Genomic DNA, 22246 nt, shown 5'->3' on the forward strand with positions numbered 1-22246 from the left:
AGTGTGCCTAGAGGACCGAGGTTGGGAATGCCTCATCTAGGAAATGGTCTATTGCAGGGGTTCTCAAACTCGGTCCTCAGGACCCCACACAGTGCATGTTTTGCAGGTAACCCAGCAAGTGCACAGGTGTATTAATTACTCACTGACCCATTTTAAAAGATCCACAGGTGGAGCTAATTATTTCACTTGTGATTCTGTGAGGAGACCTGCAAAACATGCACTGTGTGGGGTCCTGAGGACCGAGTTTGAGAACCTGTGGTCTATTGTAACGTCTATCGTATACTTTAGAAGGGGTTTGCATAGTAACAAATTAACTTCTAGCTACAGTATCTAGTACAATATAGTAGATAAAGAACTAGAAGTTATTTGGTTGCAACTTCTCCACTTGTCATCTTTAGACTGTATGATACATTTTCCCGATGCGTCAAAACTGCGTCTAGCCGCCTTTTCAGATTCTGTTTTACAAACAAAGCAGATGACCACTTCTCATTTTTTTTTTTTATAATTTCTCTTGTTGATTACATGAAGTCCCCTAATGTGCGCTATTATCCAAGAACATCCGCTTTATCTTACTGAGTAGTATACGATTGTTGCTGAGTATGGTCTTTACTCGTACGGGATGGTGGCGGTTATAATAACGAGCCCAGCTGGGTGTAAACCATTCTCCTGTCTGTCCTGTTGCAGATGATATAGGGATAATAACACAATACCACCTGGAAACCCATGTAATAGTAGCTATTATGGAATGCATTATTTTTGTGTAAAGTGACACACATTCCCGCTGATGGATCTCCTTTACTAAAGGCGAGAATCCCCTATTCTTTCCTGAGCATTCTACCCATCCGTACGTACTGAAGAAACAGGCCCCACCAGCCTTTCAGCTCACTCAATCAGTTTGAAAGTATCCAGCGTTGGAGTCTGCGTCAGTGGAGTGAAAATCCCTCTTGGTGTGTAAGGAGTGTCACACGGTCAAGTGGGTTCCACACTAACATGAGATCTAATAACACCTGGACCACAAACCTACTTTCCATGTCCTTCTGGGATCCTTCGTGAGAAAAGCATCCATTATGTGCGCTCAGCATTTGGACCTTGTTGTGGTAAGGATTAGGAGCTGCCACTTTGGGGAGTTTTCTGTTTCATTTACACATGATGACAGGTTACACATATACATACACGGGGGATGATAGTTGAATGCAAGTGTACTGTAAGTGCACCCATGTTTTGCTCACAGAAATAAATGCGGATAATGCTATGTACGTAGAGAAATACACCTCTGGCCACCACTGTACATACACTTGATTTCATAGCGCTCTCCATAATCCGTGCACTCTTGCAGTACTCCTGGTGCAAGACACGTGTGAAAGCAGGCATATTTACATCTGCGCATTACTTTGTGTAGTCTGCAATTCTGTGAAAATAACCGTGTAAGCTTTGTCTACATGCAAACACCAGTTACTACGCAGTTACACCCCTTCTCCTGCAAGTGGAGATGAGACTGAGTGGCATTTCAATCTGGATTGCCTGTATTTATGTACGCTGGGCTGTGGCCCTTGTGCATTGCCAAAGTACACGAGCTGTTTGCAAAACTGTTGCATTCAACTCTGCATAAGCCACAGGGTTTCTGTTGGGAGAAAATACATTCACTTAAAGCAATTTAATACTACATAATATATTTAGAAGTATGACATTTGAGCAAGGATATTCCTATAGCTTTTGAAGCTATGATAGTGTTATATTCCAGAATAACATCTCTAAGCTTGTGTAAGCAGCCACAGCAAATCATGTTTTGAGAATATCTCTATGCAACATAATCACTGCTCAGTAAAATCTAGCACAGAAATTGCAGAGTGATTGTAGTGAAGGACTAGAGAAATTCTATCCATGGCCTGACCACAGTCTCTACATGCATTTAATCAGGACTTGCTAACAATGGGTGTTATTCATCAGCGATCGCATTTGTCCGATTTCTGGGCCAGCACGCATGGCCTGTTGTGCACGAGAGTGCGATGAACAATGCGAGCGCCTCTGCCTGAATGGGGGGCGGTGATGCTGAAAAAACGTGTGCAGGTCCTGGACGTTTTTGGAGTGGCCGTGTGACGTCACACAGCCAGTGTGATACAAAACATTTCTGTGCGCCTGCCTTCACAGGCTGCGCAGGAAGGGATGGACCCTAGTTTTGCTGAAGGGGGCTAATTCAGACCTGATCGTAGCCGTGCAAAATTTTGCTTGGCTACGATCAGCCACCCTGACATGGGGGACGCCCAGCACAGGGCTAGCCCAGCCCGCATGTCTGGCCCTCCCTCCGCCGCACAGGTACAAAAGCATCATCGCTTGTACCTGAAGAGGAGCTCTCTACCAGCGCAGCTCATGCGCGCTGGCAGGGAGCTACCCGTCGCTCTCCGGGTTGCAGCAGCTGCCCGCCCCCCACTCGGTCCGGGCACGCCTGCGTTGCCCGGACCGCACACCCAAAGCAACAGCCTACCGCGCGCTGGCCCGGCCCCTCCCACCCAGCGAATGCCTCTGCCTGTCAATCAGGTAGAGGTGATCGCTGGGCAGATATGCCGATCGCATCCCGGCACCTGCGCGTGCGCAGTTCAGACCTGATTGCCCGCTGTACGAAAATGCACCGCAGCGATCGGGTCTGAATTAGCCCCTAGGTCTATAGTCCCATACTGCCTTTGAACACAGGGAGGTTCTCAAGACATTAAATCAGGGATGGGGAACCCTCGGCCCTCCAGCTGTTGCTGAACTACACATACCAGCATGCCCTGCAACAGTTTTAGCATGATTAAATAGCAAAACTGTTGCAGGGCATGCTGGTATGTGTAGTTCAGCAACAGCTGGAGGGCCGAGGGTTCCCCATCCCTGCATTAAATAGTGATGGTGTAAATTCCGCCACCCTGTTACCACCCACAAATGGTCCCAACTGTCAATCAATCTGTCTAAATCCTCTGCGAGTGGCATTGCAGAAGCACTGGGACACACGAGCAGTAATAAACATCGGGCAATTGTGTAAAAATTGAACCAGCGTGCATCTCTTAATCAGGCCCATTGTAGTAAAATATTTTACATAGTGCTAGCAGCGCCCTTCTCAGTGTCTCTAGGAGTAAATGCCACCAACAGTAGCCGCTATTTACTGAGTGTTTTTCTTGTTTGTTATATGGGCGGTGTGGGTGGAGAGTTGTGGCAAGTAAAAATTCAGTATTATATGGGGAAAGACAATCTCCCACATGATCACAACTTGGTCTGAGTTATACACCGTACTGTATTGCAGTTATTGCATGTTTATTATATCCAATTTCTGCAGGCTTGTGAGCTTATTTCTAAATAAATGTTAATAAGGGAGCACATGTAGAGTGTTATGCCAGGCTGCATAGCGTATCTTGTGTAAATTCCCCATTGCATATGCCTAGAAATGTCAGCGCGTGCTTTTGAGTCCATTGTAGTTTTGTGCAATGCTGCGACTTACGGTATGCAGTCAGGATCCCGACCGAATACTGACAGATGGATCCCGAAGGCAAGTACAGAGGATTAGGGGGTAGGAGGAGGCTTGAGTTAGGCTGGGGAGGGTTAATGGTAGGGTTAAATACGTTCTGCAATTCGGCAAGATTCAGACCGACTGCTGGTATTTCATACCCAACCCCCACTAGTGTCTGCGTGTGCAGGATTGTGGACACGTTAAACTGGGATAAAAAGATGCGTATGTGCCAGAGATAGGGGTGTGGTATTGAAGGTCGCCAGTGTCTAGGTTGACCACTATTGGTTAACAGTAACTAGGTCGACAGGGTCTCTGTAAAAAGATCGACATGAGTTTTTTTTTAAAATCTTTTTTGGTGGTGTTTTCGCCGTACAGTGACCGGGAACCCCAATTAGTGCACCGTGTCACCTCGCTTTGCCCGACATGCTTCGGGCAAGGTGCCTCGCTGCGCTTGGCACAGGTTACCGCTCCCAGTTGTAGTTCACGTGGATCGTAAAGTATGAAAAAGTTGACATTTAAAAAAAAAAAAAAAAACTTGTGTCAACCTTTTGACCTGTCGACCTGGAACATGTCGACATAGTGTAAGGGTTCTCTGCTTCTGCATAGATTATGCTTTTGTGAAAGTATTTGATTACTTTGTTATTTTTTGTGTATGTGAAAAGTGGCGTTGTTGCTGCTGTATTACAGTGTATTTTGTAGTTTACCTGATGCCTAATAGTAAATGAGTTTTGTGGCATATAACACTAATTGAGTACAACATGGCACATGGGATGTAAGTGTCTATGACATGATCTTGGTGTAGTAATATACATTACCTGCTGTTGCTGACCATTGTGTATTCAGAGCTCTACATATGGAGATATGCGATGTTTACATGCTTTTTTCAGTTATTTTAAAGAGTAATTGACACCAGTTTTGCGACGGACTCTACATCAGCCCTTTTGGGAGTAAGCTCCACTGACTGCAGTACTTTAAAGATAAGTTAACAAAACTGACTGAGATCTGTAAGACGTGAGATGTGTTAATTCTACAGGGTTGGGTATGTGTTCTTAGCGCTGGGAATCCCAGCGGTCAGTATACCAACCGCAGGATCCTGGCAGTAGAATGCTGGGAGAGTGAGGGGAGGGGGGGGGGCTGCACAACGAAGCCCCTTGCGGGCTCGGTGGTGAGCTGCGCTCTCGCCACTGGTTCTATTCCGACGTGGTTGTCGTGGATGCTCACTAGTGGGAATAGTCCCTGCTAGTCTGTATGCCGACTCGGGATTTAGTGGGGGGGCTGAATGTAGCCGTCAGCATTGTGACCCCACCGGTCACATAACTCACTCCCATTCTACATGCATATAATGTTACGTCACTTTGTTAATGTATTGCATACACAGCGATAGAAGCTTATTTACGCTGGCACATTGGAAAACCTGATGCTACCTATTGTAACCTATCAGACTCTAGCGCACTTTTTAGTGTATGTTACAAAATAAAACAAATTTACTTGTGAAGCTAGGAGAGGTGTGACGTCGCACAAGACTAAGAATTCAGAGATTCCGCTTTTTAGGTTTCTCTGAGGAGACCTGCCATATGCCAATTAAACCCTGAAATAAGTATTGAATATTTGTTGTGTTGGTGGTGCTCCCAGAGTCTGTATAGTCAATAAAAAAGGAGGAAAGAAAAGAAAAGACTCTATTGGGTATATGCAAATGCGGTCGAATTCCGGCTGGAATTTGACCGTTTTTAAATTCGACACAATTCGACAGTCAGACACCCTCCCGCCGGGACCCAAATTCGACATATTCAATAAAAAACGGATTCGACAGTCCCGCTGTCGAAAAACGGACCAATTGACGAAATGACTGTCGAAAAGCACTGTTGTCGAATCGACATTCTTCAATTGAATATACTTTTGTCGAAAAGCCGCATTTTTACCATTGCAGACATGTCGAATTTGAGTAAATGTCGAATTGCAAAAAGTCGAATCTGAAACGGCAGGTTTTTTGTCGAAAAGTACTGTATTGCATTGTCGAATATTTTTTTTGTGTCGAAAGTGCCCCGTTTTTCAACATTTGCGACCGCAATTGCATATACCCCTATGTTGGGGCACACTTGGACAATAAAAATGCGTTAAAATTTAACTTTTTTTTATTCTTGTTAGATAAAAAATAGTTTGACACACAAGTTAGTGTAACCTAGAACTTCACCTCAAAGAGGGCAATGTTTAATTAGTGTTAACTGTGTGGGTTTCAGTAAACCCTAGTTAATCCCTAGCCTTGCCTGCTTACGGTATAGGTTATCTTCTGTGCACCGATTTTCCTAAATGCCTCATAGAGAGTCCATATCTACTTAACACGTGTCGGATTCCTTGTATTTTACTAAATCCAGATCACTCCCCACTAACCCTAATCTCTCACCCAATGCATGACTTTAATAGTACCATAAAATTGGAACCTCATTGTAGATTTCATATACTTACCCTACAGCAGGCATTCCCAACCACGGACCTCAAGGCACACCAGCAGTGCAGGTTTTAGTGATATCCAGACTGCAGCACAGATGGTTAAATCAAAATAACTGAGCTACTAATTAAGTCACCTGTGCTGAAGCCTGGATATCACTAAAACCTGCACTGTTGGTGTGCCTTGAGGACCGTGGTTGGGAATGCCTGCTCTAGAGAATAATAAGCTGAACTTGAAGGTAAAAGTCATTTAGACATCGACCTTCATTATAACAGCTTTTTTTGCACCCAATCCATCCTTCCCCTGTATCTAGTTGAATACATTTTCAGAAATTATTTGCATCATTCCAAATGGCTTGTGACAATTCTATATAAGCTACCGCAGGTAGTACTGCTCTGTATGAACGGTTTCTGTAGCAGGTGTCTGAATCCCTGAATTATTTTGTGCCAGTCTAACACATGGTGCATAATAGGTGCTGCAGGTGGTCACACAGTGATCCCTATGCCATAGATTCATTACATAGCTGCACACAGATCACTGGCAAAGGACAAGTAATGGGTTGGATGCAACCTCTGTTCTACTGTGGCCAGTGAATGGTAATGCACACAGAACGTTGAACTACAGTATAACAGGGATATTCTTTGCTGACTTAACAGGTTTGTGAAAGTCTTGCTGTAAAATGCATTACTATTCGCTGGCCAGGTGCAATCAGCAGAGACCTCACTTTCAAAATTGATGGCTACTTACTGCCATTTTTGTACCCTGATCTCATTAAGAAACTGAGGATCAGTTGGCATTTAGGTTCCTGCAATTAGGTATCATTTTGTTTACTAGGTTTTAACTTGAGTGGGTCCCATAGTATAAGAGGGTCACTGAGATGAGCTATGAATAAAGCATTTCTGGAAGATAATGTTTGGTTATAACATGCAAGTATTCTACCAATTTGCGTTGCATCCCCCGCAGGGGAGCTACATGACTACACATACAAAGTATGGCATTTGCATTTGGAAGCTGTAGCTGTGCACCAACAAAATGTGGTCAAAGGTGCTCTCAGTGCAAGTGAAACAGGTCATCTTTAGGCTGCAAAAACAAAATAGAAATCCATCAGAGAGCTAGTGGGAACCTTAGGAGAGGCCAAATCATCGGTTTGGTACATTCTGAAAAAAAAGGCACAGTTGATGAGCCCTGCAACACAAAAAGGCCTGGACTTCCAAGACAACAGTGGTGTGGGATCCTTTTCATGGTAAAGAACAACCCTTCATCGAACACTCTCCAGGAGGTAGGCATATAATTATCCAAGACTAGTAAAGACAAGTTTTCACGGGGCGTGGCCACGGCGGCAAGTGAGTAGGACGTGGGTAGTGTGAGCTCCCGGGTCCCACATCCTGCACATTCATCCTGAGCCCGGTTCCCACTGCAATTGTGCCCACCTGTGTTACCCACACGCTGTTGCTCCTGAAGCTGCTGCCCGCCCGGACCGCTGGTGCACGCGCTCCGGCCGGCGTCCTGTGAGGCTCTGCAAATCATACGGAGCTCCGGTCCTCCCGCACTTCCGATCTTTCCCTGGCCCACGCTCAGCGCGCTGAAGCTCTCTGCCTCCACACTCACACAGTGGCTGCAGAGACCATCTGACAGGTGGCTTCCTGGACGCTTCACCCTGCTGTGCTGCCCTCCTGATCTGGCTGCTCCGTTAAGGTACTCTGGGAGCTGAGTGGGCGGTGGCCATTTTGACTCCTACCTGGCGTGGAGGCACCTTCAGGCTCACCCTGCTTGCTGATACAGTCCTGTACCCTACCTAAAACCCTAACCTACCAAAAAACACCTCCCTCTCTGTCACAGGACTTTTGAATTATATATAATCCCCACCTTGTGTTAAAATGGGGAAGAATCATCGTAATGCTGCTGCTGCTAAACTGAAGCAGTATGCTAGAAATGCAGGGACGACAGCATCTCCTCCCCCTGCTAATGCTGGCCTGCCAGACCCTGATCTCTCACAGGACCCTGCTGCTGCAGCTTTGTCTCAGGCTTCGCTGTAACAGGTCTTGGAGGCCATAGCGAATAGTGAGAAGAGATCTGACAAAATTGAGAGGTTACATTGCGATTTATCACTTCTTAGGCAGGATGTACAACGTATACGGGAACGAGTCAGAGAAGTGGAAACTTGCGTCTCGAACCTGGAAGATTCCTACACTCCTCTTAACTCTACTGTTTCCAATATATCTCAGCAAGTCATGTGATAGGTGGTAGTCATGTGACCGCCGGTCGGCTGACCGACAGTCACATGACCTCCTCCGTGAGCCCGACGGCTCACTATCCCGATGGTCGGCATGCCGACCAACAGGGACTATTTCCACTCGTGGGTGTCCACGACACCCATAGAGTGGGAATAGAACCCGTGGCGACCGCAGGTCGTCACCGAGCCCGCAGCGTGGCAAGCGCAGCGAGCCCGCAAGAGGCTTGCTGCACTCGCCCCTCCCCGCCGGGATCCCGGCGTCTGTATGCTGCCGGGATCCCGGCGTCGGTAAGGTGACCGGCGGTCGGGAGACCGCCGGTCACCCGTACTACACCCACTACCAGGCAGTCTAAGTTCCTGGATATGGAGGGGCACCTCCGCAGATATAATATGCGCTTCGTGGGACTGCCGGAAAGGGAAGAGGGTTCCTCTCCGGAATCGTTTCTAGAATGCTGGCTCCTAGAATTCTACAGCAAAGAATCCTTCACTTCGCAGTTGAGCGGGCTCATAGAATACCTAATCGCCCTCCGCCACCTGGTGCACCCCCTCGCACCTTTATTGCAAAATTTTTACATTACAAGGACAGGAACACTGTTCTGCGTTTGGGACGTACAAAAGGCCCTTTGACCAGAAATTGGGTGAGGATTGCTGCTTTCCCGGACTTTGCTGCTGAAGGACAGAGCTCAATTTGGCCCAGTGAAGTGCAGACTTCGGGACTTGAATTTATCGTACTCCATGTTGTTCCCTTCCAAACTCTGAGTGATTGTCGACGGAGAATCCAAATTCTTTAATTCCCCACGTGAGGCCTCTGTTTGGCTGGATCGCTATGCCCCGAGTGGGCGTCAGATGTCTCCGGACTGATTCGTGGTTGTTGTCTCATTGAGTGCGCAGCAGTTCAGTGCAACCTGCCCGTATTCGCATTATTTTGCCGCTACTTCTAATGTTTTATATTGCAATGTATAGATAACGGGTTATATGCTTTTTATCACTTGCTCTTTTACACATTGTTGGTTACTGAATGTACCCGTGGAGCTCCCTTGCTCTGGTGGTATCTTCATACATTGCTCCCGCTTTCTACCTTTTCTTTCTCTAACGTCCTAAGTGGATGCTGGGGACTCCGTAAGGACCATGGGGAATAGCGGCTCCGCAGGAGACTGGGCACATCTAAAGAAAGCTTTAGGACTATCTGGTGTGCACTGGCTCCTCCCCCCATGACCCTCCTCCAAGCCTCAGTTGGATCTCTGTGCCCGAACGAGAAGGGTGCACACTAGGGGCTCTCCTGAGCTTCTTAGTGAAAGTTTTAGTTTAGGTTTTTTATTTTCAGTGAGACCTGCTGGCAACAGGCTCACTGCATCGAGGGACTAAGGGGAGAAGAAGCGAACTCACCTGCGTGCAGAGTGGATTGGGCTTCTTAGGCTACTGGACATTAGCTCCAGAGAGACGATCACAGGCCCAGCCTGGATGGGTCCCGGAGCCGCGCCGCCGGCCCCCTTACAGAGCCAGAAGGCAGAAGAGGTCCGGAAAATCGGCGGCAGAAGACGTCCTGTCTTCAACAAGGTAGCGCACAGCACTGAGGGTGCAGGGCGCTGGGGGGGGCGCCCTGAGACGCAATAAAAAACACCTTGGATGGCAAAAAATGTATCACATATAGCGCTCTGGTGTGTGCTGGCAAACTCTCCCTCTGTCTCCCCAAAGGGCTAGTGGGGTCCTGTCCTCTATCAGAGCATTCCCTGTGTGTGTGCTGTATGTCGGTACGTTTGTGTCGACATGTATGAGGAGAAAAATTATGTGGAGACGGAGCAGATTGCCTGTAATAGTGATGTCACCCCCTAGGGGGTCGACACCTGAGTGGATGAACTGTTGGAAGGAATACGTGACAGTGTCAGCTCTGTATAAAAGACAGTGGTTGACATGAGACAGCCGGCTACTCAGCTTGTGCCTGTCCAGACGTCTCATAGGCCGTCAGGGACTCTAAAGCGCCCGTTACCTCAGATGGCAGATATAGACGCCGACACGGATACTGACTCCAGTGTCGACGGTGAAGAGACAAATGTGACTTCCAGTAGGGCCACACGTTACATGATTGAGGCAATGAAAAATGTTTTACACATTTCTGATAATACGAGTACCACCAAAAAGGGGTATTATGTTCGGTGAGGAAAAACTACCTGTAGTTTTCCTGAATCTGAGAAATTAAATGAGGTGTGTGATGATGCGTGGTTTTCCCCCGATAACAACTGATAATTTCTAAAATGTTATTGGCATTATATCCTTTCCCGCCAGAGGTTAGGGTGCGTTGGGAAACACCCCCTAGGGTGGATAAAGCGCTCACACGCTTGTAAGGGCTCTACCCTCTCCTGAGATGGCCGCCCTTAAGGATCCTGCTGATAGAAAGCAGGAGGGTATCCTAAAATGTATTTACACACATACTGGTGTTATACTGCGACCAGCAATCGCCTCAGCCTGGATGTGCAGTGCTGGCTTAGCGTGGTCGGATTCCCTGACTGAAAATATTGATACCCTAGATAGGGACAGTATATTTTTGCCTATAGAGCATTTAAAAGATGCATTTCTATATATGCGTGATGCACAGCGGAATATTTGCCGACTGGCATCAAGTCTAAGTGCGTTGTCCATTTCTACCAGTAGAGGGTTATGGACACGTCAGTGGTCAGGTGATGCGTATTCCAAACGGCATTTGGAAGTATTGCCTTATTAAGGGGAGGAGTTATTTGGGGTCGGTCTTTCAGACCTGGTGGCCACGGCAACAGCTGGGAAATCCACGTTTGTACCCCAGGTCGCCTCTCAACATGAGAAGACGCCGTATTATCAGGCGCAGTCTTTTCGTGGACAAGCGGGCAAAAGGTTCCTCATTTCTGCCCCGTGACAGAGGGAGAGGAAAAAGGCTGCAGAAATCAGCCAGTTCCCAGGAACAGAAACCCTCTCCCGCCTCTGCCAAGCCCTCAGTATGACGCTGGGGCTTTACAAGCAGAATCAGGCACGGTGGGGGGCCCGTCTCAATGAATTTCAGCGCGCAGTGGGCTCACTCGCAAATAGACCCCTGGATCCTTCAGGTGATATCTCAGGGGTACAAATTAGAATTCGAGACGTCTCCCCCTCGCCGTTTCCTAAAGTCGGCTTTACCGATGTCTCCTTCTGACAGGGAGACAGTTTTGGAAGCCATTCACAAGCTGTGTTCCCAGCAGGTGATAATCAAGGTACCCCTCCTGCAACAGGGTACGGGGTATTATTCCACATTGTTGTGGTACCGAAGCCGGACGGCTCGGTGAGACAGATTCTAAATCTAAAATCTTTGAACACTTACATACAGAGGTTCAAATTCAAGATTGAGTCACTCAGAGCAGTGATTGCGAACCTGGAAGAAGGGGACTACATGATGTCTCGGGACATCAAGGATGCTTACCTCCCTTCTCACCAAGGGTACCTCAGGTTTATGGTACAGAACTGTCACTATCAGTTCAGACGCTGCCGTATGGATGGTCCACGGCACCCCGGGTCTTTACCAAGGTAATGGCCGAAATGATGATATTCCTTCGAAGGAAGGGAATTTTAGTTATCCCTTACTTGGACGATTCCCTGATAAGGGTAAGATCCAGGGAACAGTTGGAGGTCGGTGTAGCAATATCTCAGGTAGTGTTGCGGCAGCACGATTGGATTCTCAATATTCCAAAATCGCAGCTGGTTCTGACGACTTGTCTTCTGTTCCTAGGGATGATCCTGGACACAGTCCAGAAAAAGGTGTTTCTCCCGGAGGAGAAAGCCAGGGAGTTATCCGAGCTAGTCAGGACCTCCTAAAACCGATCCAAGTCTCAGTACACAAGGGTTCTGGGTAAAATGGTGGCTTCCTACGAAGCAATCCCATTCGGCAGATTCCACGCAAGAACTTTCCAGTGGGACCTGCTGGACAAATGGTCCGGGTCGCATCTTCAGATGCATCAGCGGATAATCCTGTCACCAAGGACAAGGGTGTCCCTCCTGTGGTGGTTGCAGAGTGCTCATCTTCTAGAGGGCCGCAGATTCGGCATTCAGGACTGGGTCCTGATGACCACGGATGCCAGCCTGCGAGGCTGGGGAGCAGTCACACAGGGAAGGAATATCCAGGGCTTATGGTCAAGCCTGGAGACATCACTTCACATAAATATCCTGAAGCTAAGGGCCATTTACAATGCTCTAAGCTTAGCAAGACCTCTGCTTCAAGGTCAGCCGGTGTTGATCCAGTTGGACAACATCACGGCAGTCACCCACGTAAACAGACAGGGTGGCACAAGAAGGAGGAGGGCAATGGCAGAAGCTGCAAGGATTCTTCGCTGGGCGGAAAATCATGTGATAGCACTGTCAGCAGTATTCATTCCGGGAGTGGACAACTGGGAAGCAGACTTCCTCAGCACGACCTCCACCCGGGAGAGTGGAGACTTCACCCAGAAGTCTTCCACATGATTATAAACCGTTGGGAAAAACTCGACAGGTATTGCGCCAGGTCAAGGGACCCTCAGGCAATAGCTGTAGACGCTCTGGTAACACCGTGGGTGTACCAGTCAGTGTATGTGTTCCCTCCTCTGCCTCTCATACCCAAGGTACTGAGATTGATAAGATGGAGAGGAGTAAGCACTATATTCGTGGCTCCGGATTGGCCAAGAAGGACTTGGTAACCGGAACTTCAAGAGATGCTCACGGAGGATCCGTGGCCTCTACCTCTAAGAAGGGACCTGCTCCAGCAAGGACCCTGTCTGTTCCAAGACTTACCGCGGCTGCGTTTGACGGCATGGCGGTTGAACGCCGGATCCTGAAGGAAAAAAGGCATTCCGGATGAAGTCATCCCTATCCTGATCAAAGCCAGGCAGGATGTAACCGCAAAACATTATCACCGCATTTGGCGAAAATATGTTGCGTGGTGCGAGGCCAGTAAGGCCCGACGGAGGAAATTCAACTGGGTCGATTCCTACATTTCCTGCAAACAGGAGTGTCTATGGGCCTGAAATTGGGGTCCATTAAGGTTAAAATTTCGGCCCTGTCAATTTTCTTCCAAAAAGAACTAGCTTCAGTCCCTGAAGTTCAGACGTTTGTAAAAGGGTTACTGCATATACAGCCTCCTTTTGTGCCTTCAGTGGCACTTTGGGATCTCAATGTAGTTTTTGGGTTCCAAAAGTCACATTGGTTTGAACCACTTAAATCTGTGGAGTTAAAATATCTCACATGGAAAGTGGTCATGCTGTTGGCCCTGGCATGGGCCAGGCGCGTGTCAGAATTGGCGGCTTTATCCTGTAAAAGCCCTTATCTGATTTTCCATTCGGACAGAGCGGAATTGAGGACTCGTCCTCAGTTTCTCCCTAAGGTGGTTTCAGCGTTTCACCTGAACCAACCTATTGTGGTGCCTGTGGCTACTAGGGACTTGGAGGACTCCAAGTTGCTAGACGTTGTCAGGGCCCTGAAAATATGTTTCCAGGACGGCTGGAGTCAGGAAAACTGACTCGCTGTTTATCCTGTATGCACCCAACAAGCTGGGTGCTCCTGCTTCTAAGCAGACTATTGCTCGTTGGATTTGTAGTACAATTCAGCTTGCACATTCTGTGGCAGGCCTGCCACAGCCAAAAATCTGTAAATGCCCACTCCACAAGGAAGGTGGGCTCATCTTGGGCGGCTGCCCGAGGGGTCTCGGCTTTACAACTTTGCCGAGCAGCTACTTGGTCAGGAGCAAATACGTTTGTAAAATTCTACAAAATTGATACCCTGGCTGAGGAGGACCTGGAGTTCTCTCATTTGGTGCTGCAGAGTCATCCGCACTCTCCCGCCCGTTTGGGAGCTTTGGTATAATCCCCATGGTCCTTACGGAGTCCCCAGCATCCACTTAGGACGTTAGAGAAAATAGGAATTTACTTACCGATAATTCTATTTCTCGTAGTCCGTAGTGGATGCTGGGCGCCCATCCCAAGTGCGGATTGTCTGCAATACTGGTACATAGTTATTGTTACCAAAAAAAAAAATCGGGTTATTGCTGTAGTGAGCCATCTTTTCTAGAGGCTCCTCTGTTATCATGCTGTTAACTGGGTTCAGATCACAAGTTGTACAGTGTGATTGGTGTGGCTGGTATGAGTCTTACCCGGGATTCAAAATCCTTCCTTATTGTGTACGCTCGTCCGGGCACAGTATCCTAACTGAGGCTTGGAGGAGGGTCATGGGGGGAGGAGCCAGTGCACACCAGATAGTCCTAAAGCTTTCTTTAGATGTGCCCAGTCTCCTGCGGAGCCGCTATTCCCCATGGTCCTTACGGAGTCCCCAGCATCCACTACGGACTACGAGAAATAGAATTATCGGTAAGTAAATTCTATTTTTTTTTTCTTGTATCTAGTTTTTATTTATATTTTATTTATGTAGCTGTTCGGAGGGACGGTTGGTGGGGGACCTTGTTCACTCTTGGCAGCTATTGACTAGTTGGTTTTTGGGTTCTTTTTGTAGTTAGGGCTCCAAGTATGCCAAGGTTGGGGGTGGTATACGGGTTGGGGGGTTGTTCTAGGGTATCTTGGGTTACCATTAAGTTGTTTTTATTTTCTGGTATATGTATTTTGATTACTTGGATGTCTCATCTATTGATATGGTTCTGTACTCCCGGCATGACAGTATGGCTAGCCTGGCTTGATAGCTGTAAGTCAGTGCCTTGTGCTCTCTGTTTGCCCATGATCTTGACCTTTGGATATGCCTAGTTTGAACTTCCTTACGTGGAATGTCCGCGGGATAAATGACAGGATTAAGAGGTCGCTTGTTCTCAGGTTGATAAAACAGTATAACTCCGAAGTGGAATGTCTTACTGAATCTCACTTAGAGGGCAGCAGACTCTTGGCTCTGCGCAGGCCATGGATGGGCTGGTCTTATCACGCCTCCCACACTTCTTACTCCAGGAGTGTATCAGTGCTTATTAAAAAATCAGTGCCCTTTGTACTAAATGCAGTGAAAACTGATCCCTATGGTATATACGTATTTCTAGATTGTAAACTTCACTCCCAGTCATTTTTATTTATCCTTGCAGTATATATACCACCTCCTTTTAATTATGATGTATTGAAACTGGCAGCTTCCTTTATAGCAAATTCCCCTGACACCCCTGTTCTATGCATGGGGGATTTTAATAACCTTATGGACCATTATTTGGACAAATGGAGGGCTGTGTCTGCGACTGGCCTGGGGAGCGGCCCTTCTGGGTTTGCAAAATTTGTAGATACTATAGGTCTAATCGATATTTGGAGATTTAAAAATCCTAATGTTAGCCAATTTTCTTGCTTCTCTCAGTCCCATCTTACTTTCTCCCCTATCGACCTTGCATTGGTGTCTCCTTCACTGATGCCTCGAATCAGCGACGTCCAATACAAAGCCAGAGGGGTGTCTGACCATTCTCCCTTGCTCTTGACGGTAGACATAGAGGGCCAGTGGGGCCAGGCGTTTTGGAAGCTTCATCCGTCATGGCTCCTTTAGTTACAGGCTAATTCTGACCTTGAGGCTATGTGGGATTGCTATTTCAATGACAATGTGGGCTCTGCGCCTGTGGACATCATATGGGATTCGTTTAAAGTGTATATGAGGGGCACGCTGATTCAGAGAATAGCTTCATTAAAGTTACATTTTAGGAAAAGGGAGGCTGAGCTTGAAGCTGAATGTTCTTCATTGGAAAGTCAATATTTGGCGGATGGATTGGCTGACTCTAGATCCCACTGGGATAGAGCGTACAGCATGGCTTTTTCATATAAATGACCGAAACTTGTGCAGTCTCTTGTATAGATCCCATAATTGTTATATGAATGCGGATAGGCCGGGTAGTTACCTTGCTCACCTAGTTTACTACGACCGCCCCACTGCCACTGTTGGTATACCGATTGAATTATACAAAAAACACTGTAGCATTTGTCCCCAGGCTGTTGAACCTATTCAACAATCTCCTTAAGGCTGGCACTTTCCCGGCTTCTATGTCCGAGGCTATTATAGTGGTGTTGCCGAAACCCGGAAAGGATCTTCGGTCCCCTGACTCCTATAGACCAAGTTCCCTGATCCCTACGGATGCTAAGATACTAGCAAAAATCCTGGCCACACGCCTTAATAACGTGATCACTTCCATAATTCACCCGGGTCAAACCAGTTTTATGCCAGGAATGTCCACCTCTATCAATTTGAGGCGGCTCTTTACTCATCTCCAGGTCAACCATGAGGGGGAATCTAACTCTGCTATAGTCTCCTTGGATGCCACTAAGGCGTTTGACTCCGTTGAGTGGCTATACTTATGGGAAGTCATGCGCTGCATGGGCATTGGCCCCACCTTCATTAAATGGGTTCGACTCTTGTGTTGCAGACCGACGGCCAGGATTTCTGTTAATGGCTATGTGTCTACACCCTTTCCTCTGTCTAGGGGTACTAGGCAGTGGTGTCCCTTGTCACCCTTTTTTTTTGCTATAGCCATTGAACCGTTCACCTGTTTTATACGATCCAATCCAAACATATTAGGGTTGCAAATACATGATAGAATTGACACAGTAGCCTTATATGCAGATGACCTTTTATTATTTTTACGTGACTATAGGACTGCTATGCCAGCTGTTCTTGATGTTATTGAGGCTTTTGGTGGATATTCTGGTTTGAATATTAATTGGGCTAAGTCCTCTATAATGCCCTTGCGTGGTCCTTCCCCCTCTGAACCTGAGGTGCCCTTACCATTGCGTTGGGTTGATCAATTCAAATATTTGGGAATATTAATCTCTAATGATTCTGTTGATTTTCTCCCTAATAATCTACTACCGTTACTCGATTGGTTAAGGGAAAAATCCAAAGCGTGGTATAAACTCCCTCTTACGGTAACTTGGCGAATAAATCTTAAGATAGTGCAACCTAAAACTTTATACTTGTTACAACAATCCCCAACTTATATCCCAGCCTCCTTCTTTAGAAAGTTGAACAGTATTTTCTCTGACGTCCTAGTGGATGCTGGGGACTCCGTCAGGACCATGGGGAATAGCGGCTCCGCAGGAGACAGGGCACAAGAATAAAAGCTTTAGGATCAGGTGGTGTGCACTGGCTCCTCCCCCTATGACCCTCCTCCAAGCCTCAGTTAGGTTTTTGTGCCCGTCCGAGCAGGGTGCAATCTAGGTGGCTCTCCTAAAGAGCTGCTTAGAAAAAGTTTTTTAGGTTTTTTTATTTTCAGTGAGTCCTGCTGGCAACAGGCTCACTGCATCGAGGGACTTAGGGGAGAGAATTTCAACTCACCTGCGTGCAGGATGGATTGGATTCTTAGGCTACTGGACACCATTAGCTCCAGAGGGAGTCGGAACACAGGTCTCACCCTGGGGTTCGTCCCGGAGCCGCGCCGCCGACCCCCCTTACAGATGCTGAAGATTGAAGGTCCGGAAACAGGCGGCAGAAGGCTCTTCAGTCTTCATGAAGGTAGCGCACAGCATTGCAGCTGTGCGCCATTGTTGTCACACACTTCACACCAGACGGTCACGGAGGGTGCAGGGCGCTGCTGGGGGCGCCCTGGGCAGCAATATATAATACCTTTTATGGCAAAAGAATACATCACATATAGCCATTAAGGCTATATGTATGTATTTAACCCATGCCAAATGTCTAAAACTCCGGGAGAAAAGCCCGCCGGAATAGGGGGCGGGGCTTATTCTCCTCAGCACACAGCGCCATGTTCCTGCTCAGCTCCGCTGTGAGGAAGGCTCCCAGGACTCTCCCCTGCACTGCACTACAGAAACAGGGTAAAACAGAGAGGGGGGGCATATTTTGGCGATATTTTTATATATTTAAGCGGCTATAAGGAACAACACTTATATAGGGTTGTTCCCATATATATTATAGCGCTTGGGTGTGTGCTGGCAAACTCTCCCTCTGTCTCCCCAAAGGGCTAGTGGGGTCCTGTCTTCGATAAGAGCATTCCCTGTGTGTCGGTACGTGTGTGTCGACATGTATGAGGACGATGTTGGCGTGGAGGCAGAGCAATTGCCGATAATGGTGATGTCACCCCCCAGGGAGTCGACACCGGAATGGATGGCTTTGTTTATGGAATTACGTGATAATGTCAGCACATTACAAAAATCAGTTGACGACATGAGACGGCCGGCAAACCAGTTAGTACCTGCCCAGGCGTCTCAGACACCGTCAGGGGCTGTAAAGCGCCCTTTACCTCAGTCAGTCGACACAGACACTGAATCTAGTGTCGACGGTGATGAAACAAACGTATTTTCAAGTAGGGCCACACGTTATATGATCACGGCAATGAAGGAGGCTTTGCATATCTCTGATACTACAAGTACCACAAAAAGGGGTATTATGTGGGGGGTGAAAAAACTACCTGTAGTTTTTCCTGAATCAGAGGAATTAAATGATGTATGTGATGAAGCGTGGGTTAACCCAGATAGAAAAATGCTAATTTCAAAAAAGTTATTAGCATTATACCCTTTCCCGCCAGAGGTTAGGGCGCGCTGGGAAACACCCCCTAGGGTGGATAAGGCGCTCACACGCTTATCGAAACAAGTGGCGTTACCGTCTCCTGATACGGCCGCCCTCAAGGATCCAGCTGATAGGAGGCTGGAAACTACCCTGAAAAGTATATACACTCATACTGGTGTTATACTGCGACCAGCCATCGCCTCAGCCTGGATGTGCAGTGCTGGGGTCGTCTGGTTGGATTCCCTGACTGAAAATATTGATACCCTGGATAGGGACAGTATTTTATTGACTATAGAGCAATTAAAGGATGCTTCCTTTATATGCGAGATGCGCAGAGAGATATTTGCACTCTGGCATCGAGAGTAAATGCGATGTCCATATCTGCCAGAAGGAGTTTATGGACGCGACAGTGGTCAGGTGATGCGGATTCCAAACGACATATGGAAGTATTGCCGTATAAAGGGGAGGAATTATTTGGCGTCGGTCTATCGGATCTGGTGGCTACGGCAACTGCCGGAAAATCCACTTTTTTACCTCAGACCCCCTCCCAACAGAAAAAGACACCGTCTTTTCAGCCGCAGTCCTTTCGTTCCTATAAGAACAAGCGGACAAAAGGACAGTCATATCTGCCTCGGGGCAGAGGAAGGGGTAAGAGAGGGCAGCAAGCAGCCCCTGCCCAGGAACAGAAGCCCTCCCAGGGTTCTGCAAAGCCCTCAGCATGACGCTGGGGCCTTACAAGCGGACTCAGGAACGGTGGGGGGTCGACTCAAGAATTTCAGCGCACAGTGGGCTTGCTCACAGGTGGACCCCTGGATTCTACAGGTAGTATCTCAGGGTTACAGGTTGGAATTCGAGAAGTCTCCCCCTCGCCGGTTCCTAAAGTCTGCTTTGCCAACGTCTCCCTCGGACAGGGCGACGGTATTGGAAGCCATTCACAAGCTGTTTGCTCAGCAGGTGATAGTCAAGGTACCCCTCCTACAACAGGGAAAGGGGTATTACTCCACGCTATTTGTGGTACCGAAGCCGGACGGCTCGGTAAGACCTATTCTAAATCTCAAATCTTTGAACCTGTACATACAAAAATTCAAGTTCAAGATGGAGTCACTCAGAGCAGTGATAGCGAATCTGGAAGAAGGGGACTTTATGGTGTCCCTGGACATAAAGGACGCTTACCTGCATGTCCCAATTTGCCCTTCACATCAAGGGTACCTCAGGTTCGTGGTGCAAAACTGTCATTATCAGTTTCAGACGCTGCCGTTTGGATTGTCCACGGCACCTCGGGTCTTTACCAAGGTAATGGCCGAAATGATGATCCTTCTACGAAGAAGAGGCGTGTTAATTATCCCTTACTTGGACGATCTCCTGATAAGGGCAAGATCCAGAGAACAGCTGGAAGACGGAGTAGCACTAACCCAACTAGTGCTGCAACAACACGGGTGGATTCTGAATTTTCCAAAATCTCAGTTGACCCCGACGACACGTCTGCTGTTCCTGGGAATGATTCTGGACACGGTTCAGAAAAAGGTGTTTCTTCCGGAGGAGAAAGCCAGGGAGTTATCCGAACTTGTCAGGAACCTCCTAAAACCAGGGACAGTGTCTGTGCATCAATGCACAAGAGTCCTGGGAAAGATGGTGGCTTCTTACGAAGCGATTCCATTCGGCAGATTCCACGCACGAACTTTTCAGTGGGATCTGCTGGACAAATGGTCCGGATCGCATCTGCAGATGCATCAGCGGATAACCTTATCGCCACGGACAAGGGTGTCTCTTCTGTGGTGGTTACAGAGTGCTCATCTGTTAGAGGGCCGCAGATTCGGCATACAGGACTGGGTCCTGGTGACCACGGATGCCAGTCTGAGAGGCTGGGGAGCGGTCACACAAGGAAGAAACTTCCAGGGAGTATGGTCAAGCCTGGAGATGTCTCTTCACATAAATATACTGGAGCTAAGAGCGATTTACAATGCTCTAAGTCTGGCAAAACCCCTGCTTCAGGGTCAGCCGGTGTTGATCCAGTCGGACAACATCACGGCAGTCGCCCACGTAAACAGACAGGGCGGCACAAGAAGCAGGACAGCAATGGCAGAAGCTGCAAGGATTCTTCGCTGGGCGGAAGATCATGTGATAGCACTGTCAGCAGTATTCATTCCGGGAGTGGACAACTGGGAAGCAGACTTCCTCAGCAGACACGATCTACACCCGGGAGAGTGGGGACTTCATCCAGAAGTCTTCCACATGATTGTGAACCGTTGGGAAAAACCAATGGTGGATATGATGGCGTCCCGCCTCAACAAAAAACTGGACAGGTATTGCGCCAGGTCAAGAGATCCTCAGGCAATAGCTGTGGACGCTCTGGTAACACCGTGGGTGTTCCAGTCAGTGTATGTGTTCCCTCCTCTGCCTCTCATACCAAAAGTACTGAGAATTATATGGCAAAAGGGAGTAAGAACGATACTAGTGGCTCCGGATTGGCCAAGAAGAACTTGGTACCCGGAACTTCAAGAGATGCTCACGGAGGATCCGTGGCCTCTACCTCTAAGACGGGACCTGCTTCAGCAGGGACCGTGTCTATTCCAAGACTTACCGCGGCTGCGTTTGACGGCATGGCGGTTGAACGCCGAATTCTAAAGGAAAAAGGCATTCCGGAAGAGGTCATTCCTACACTGGTAAAGGCCAGGAAGGAGGTGACTGCACAACATTATCACCGCATTTGGAGGAAATATGTTGCGTGGTGTGAGGCCAGGAAGGCCCCCACGGAGGAATTTCAACTGGGTCGATTCCTACATTTCCTGCAAACAGGATTGTCTATGGGCCTCAAATTGGGGTCCATTAAGGTTCAAATTTCGGCCCTGTCGATTTTCTTCCAGAAAGAATTGGCTTCAGTTCCTGAAGTCCAGACTTTTGTAAAAGGAGTACTACATATACAACCCCCGGTTGTGCCCCCAGTGGCACCGTGGGATCTTAATGTAGTCTTGGATTTTCTAAAATCCCATTGGTTTGAGCCGCTCAAATCGGTGGAGATGAAGTATCTTACATGGAAAGTAACCATGCTACTGGCCCTGGCTTCAGCCAGGAGAGTATCAGAATTGGCGGCTTTATCATATAAGAGCCCATATCTGATTTTCCATACGGACAGGGCAGAACTGCGGACGCGTCCTCATTTTCTGCCTAAGGTGGTGTCAGCGTTTCACCTGAACCAGCCTATTGTGGTGCCTGCGGCTACTAACGAGTTGGAGGATTCCAAGTTGTTGGACGTGGTCCGGGCATTGAAAATATATATTTCAAGAACGGCTGGAGTCAGAAAGTCTGACTCACTGCTTATATTGTATGCACCCAACAAGATGGGTGCTCCTGCTTCTAAGCAGACGATTGCTCGTTGGATTTGTAGCACAATTCAACTTGCACATTCTGTGGCAGGCTTGCCACAACCTAAATCTGTCAAGGCCCATTCCACAAGGAAAGTGGGCTCATCCTGGGCGGCTGCCCGGGGAGTCTCGGCATTACAACTCTGCCGAGCTGCTACTTGGTCAGGGGCAAACACGTTTGCAAAATTCTACAAATTTGATACCCTGGCTGAGGAGGACCTTGAGTTCTCTCATTCGGTGCTGCAGAGTCATCCGCACTCTCCCGCCCGTTTGGGAGC

General features: G+C 47.9%; 1 protein-coding gene across 1 annotated transcript in view; it reads left to right on the plus strand.

Annotated features, from left to right (window-relative positions):
* The window catches only part of SCAF4 (SR-related CTD associated factor 4), a 273314-nt gene that overhangs the window by 240657 nt on the left and 10411 nt on the right, over nucleotides 1-22246 (plus strand). The gene's annotated exons all lie outside the window — the stretch shown is intronic.

Source organism: Pseudophryne corroboree, chromosome 2 (genome assembly GCF_028390025.1).
Source record: "Pseudophryne corroboree isolate aPseCor3 chromosome 2, aPseCor3.hap2, whole genome shotgun sequence".
NCBI classification, from domain to species: Eukaryota; Metazoa; Chordata; class Amphibia; order Anura; family Myobatrachidae; genus Pseudophryne; species Pseudophryne corroboree.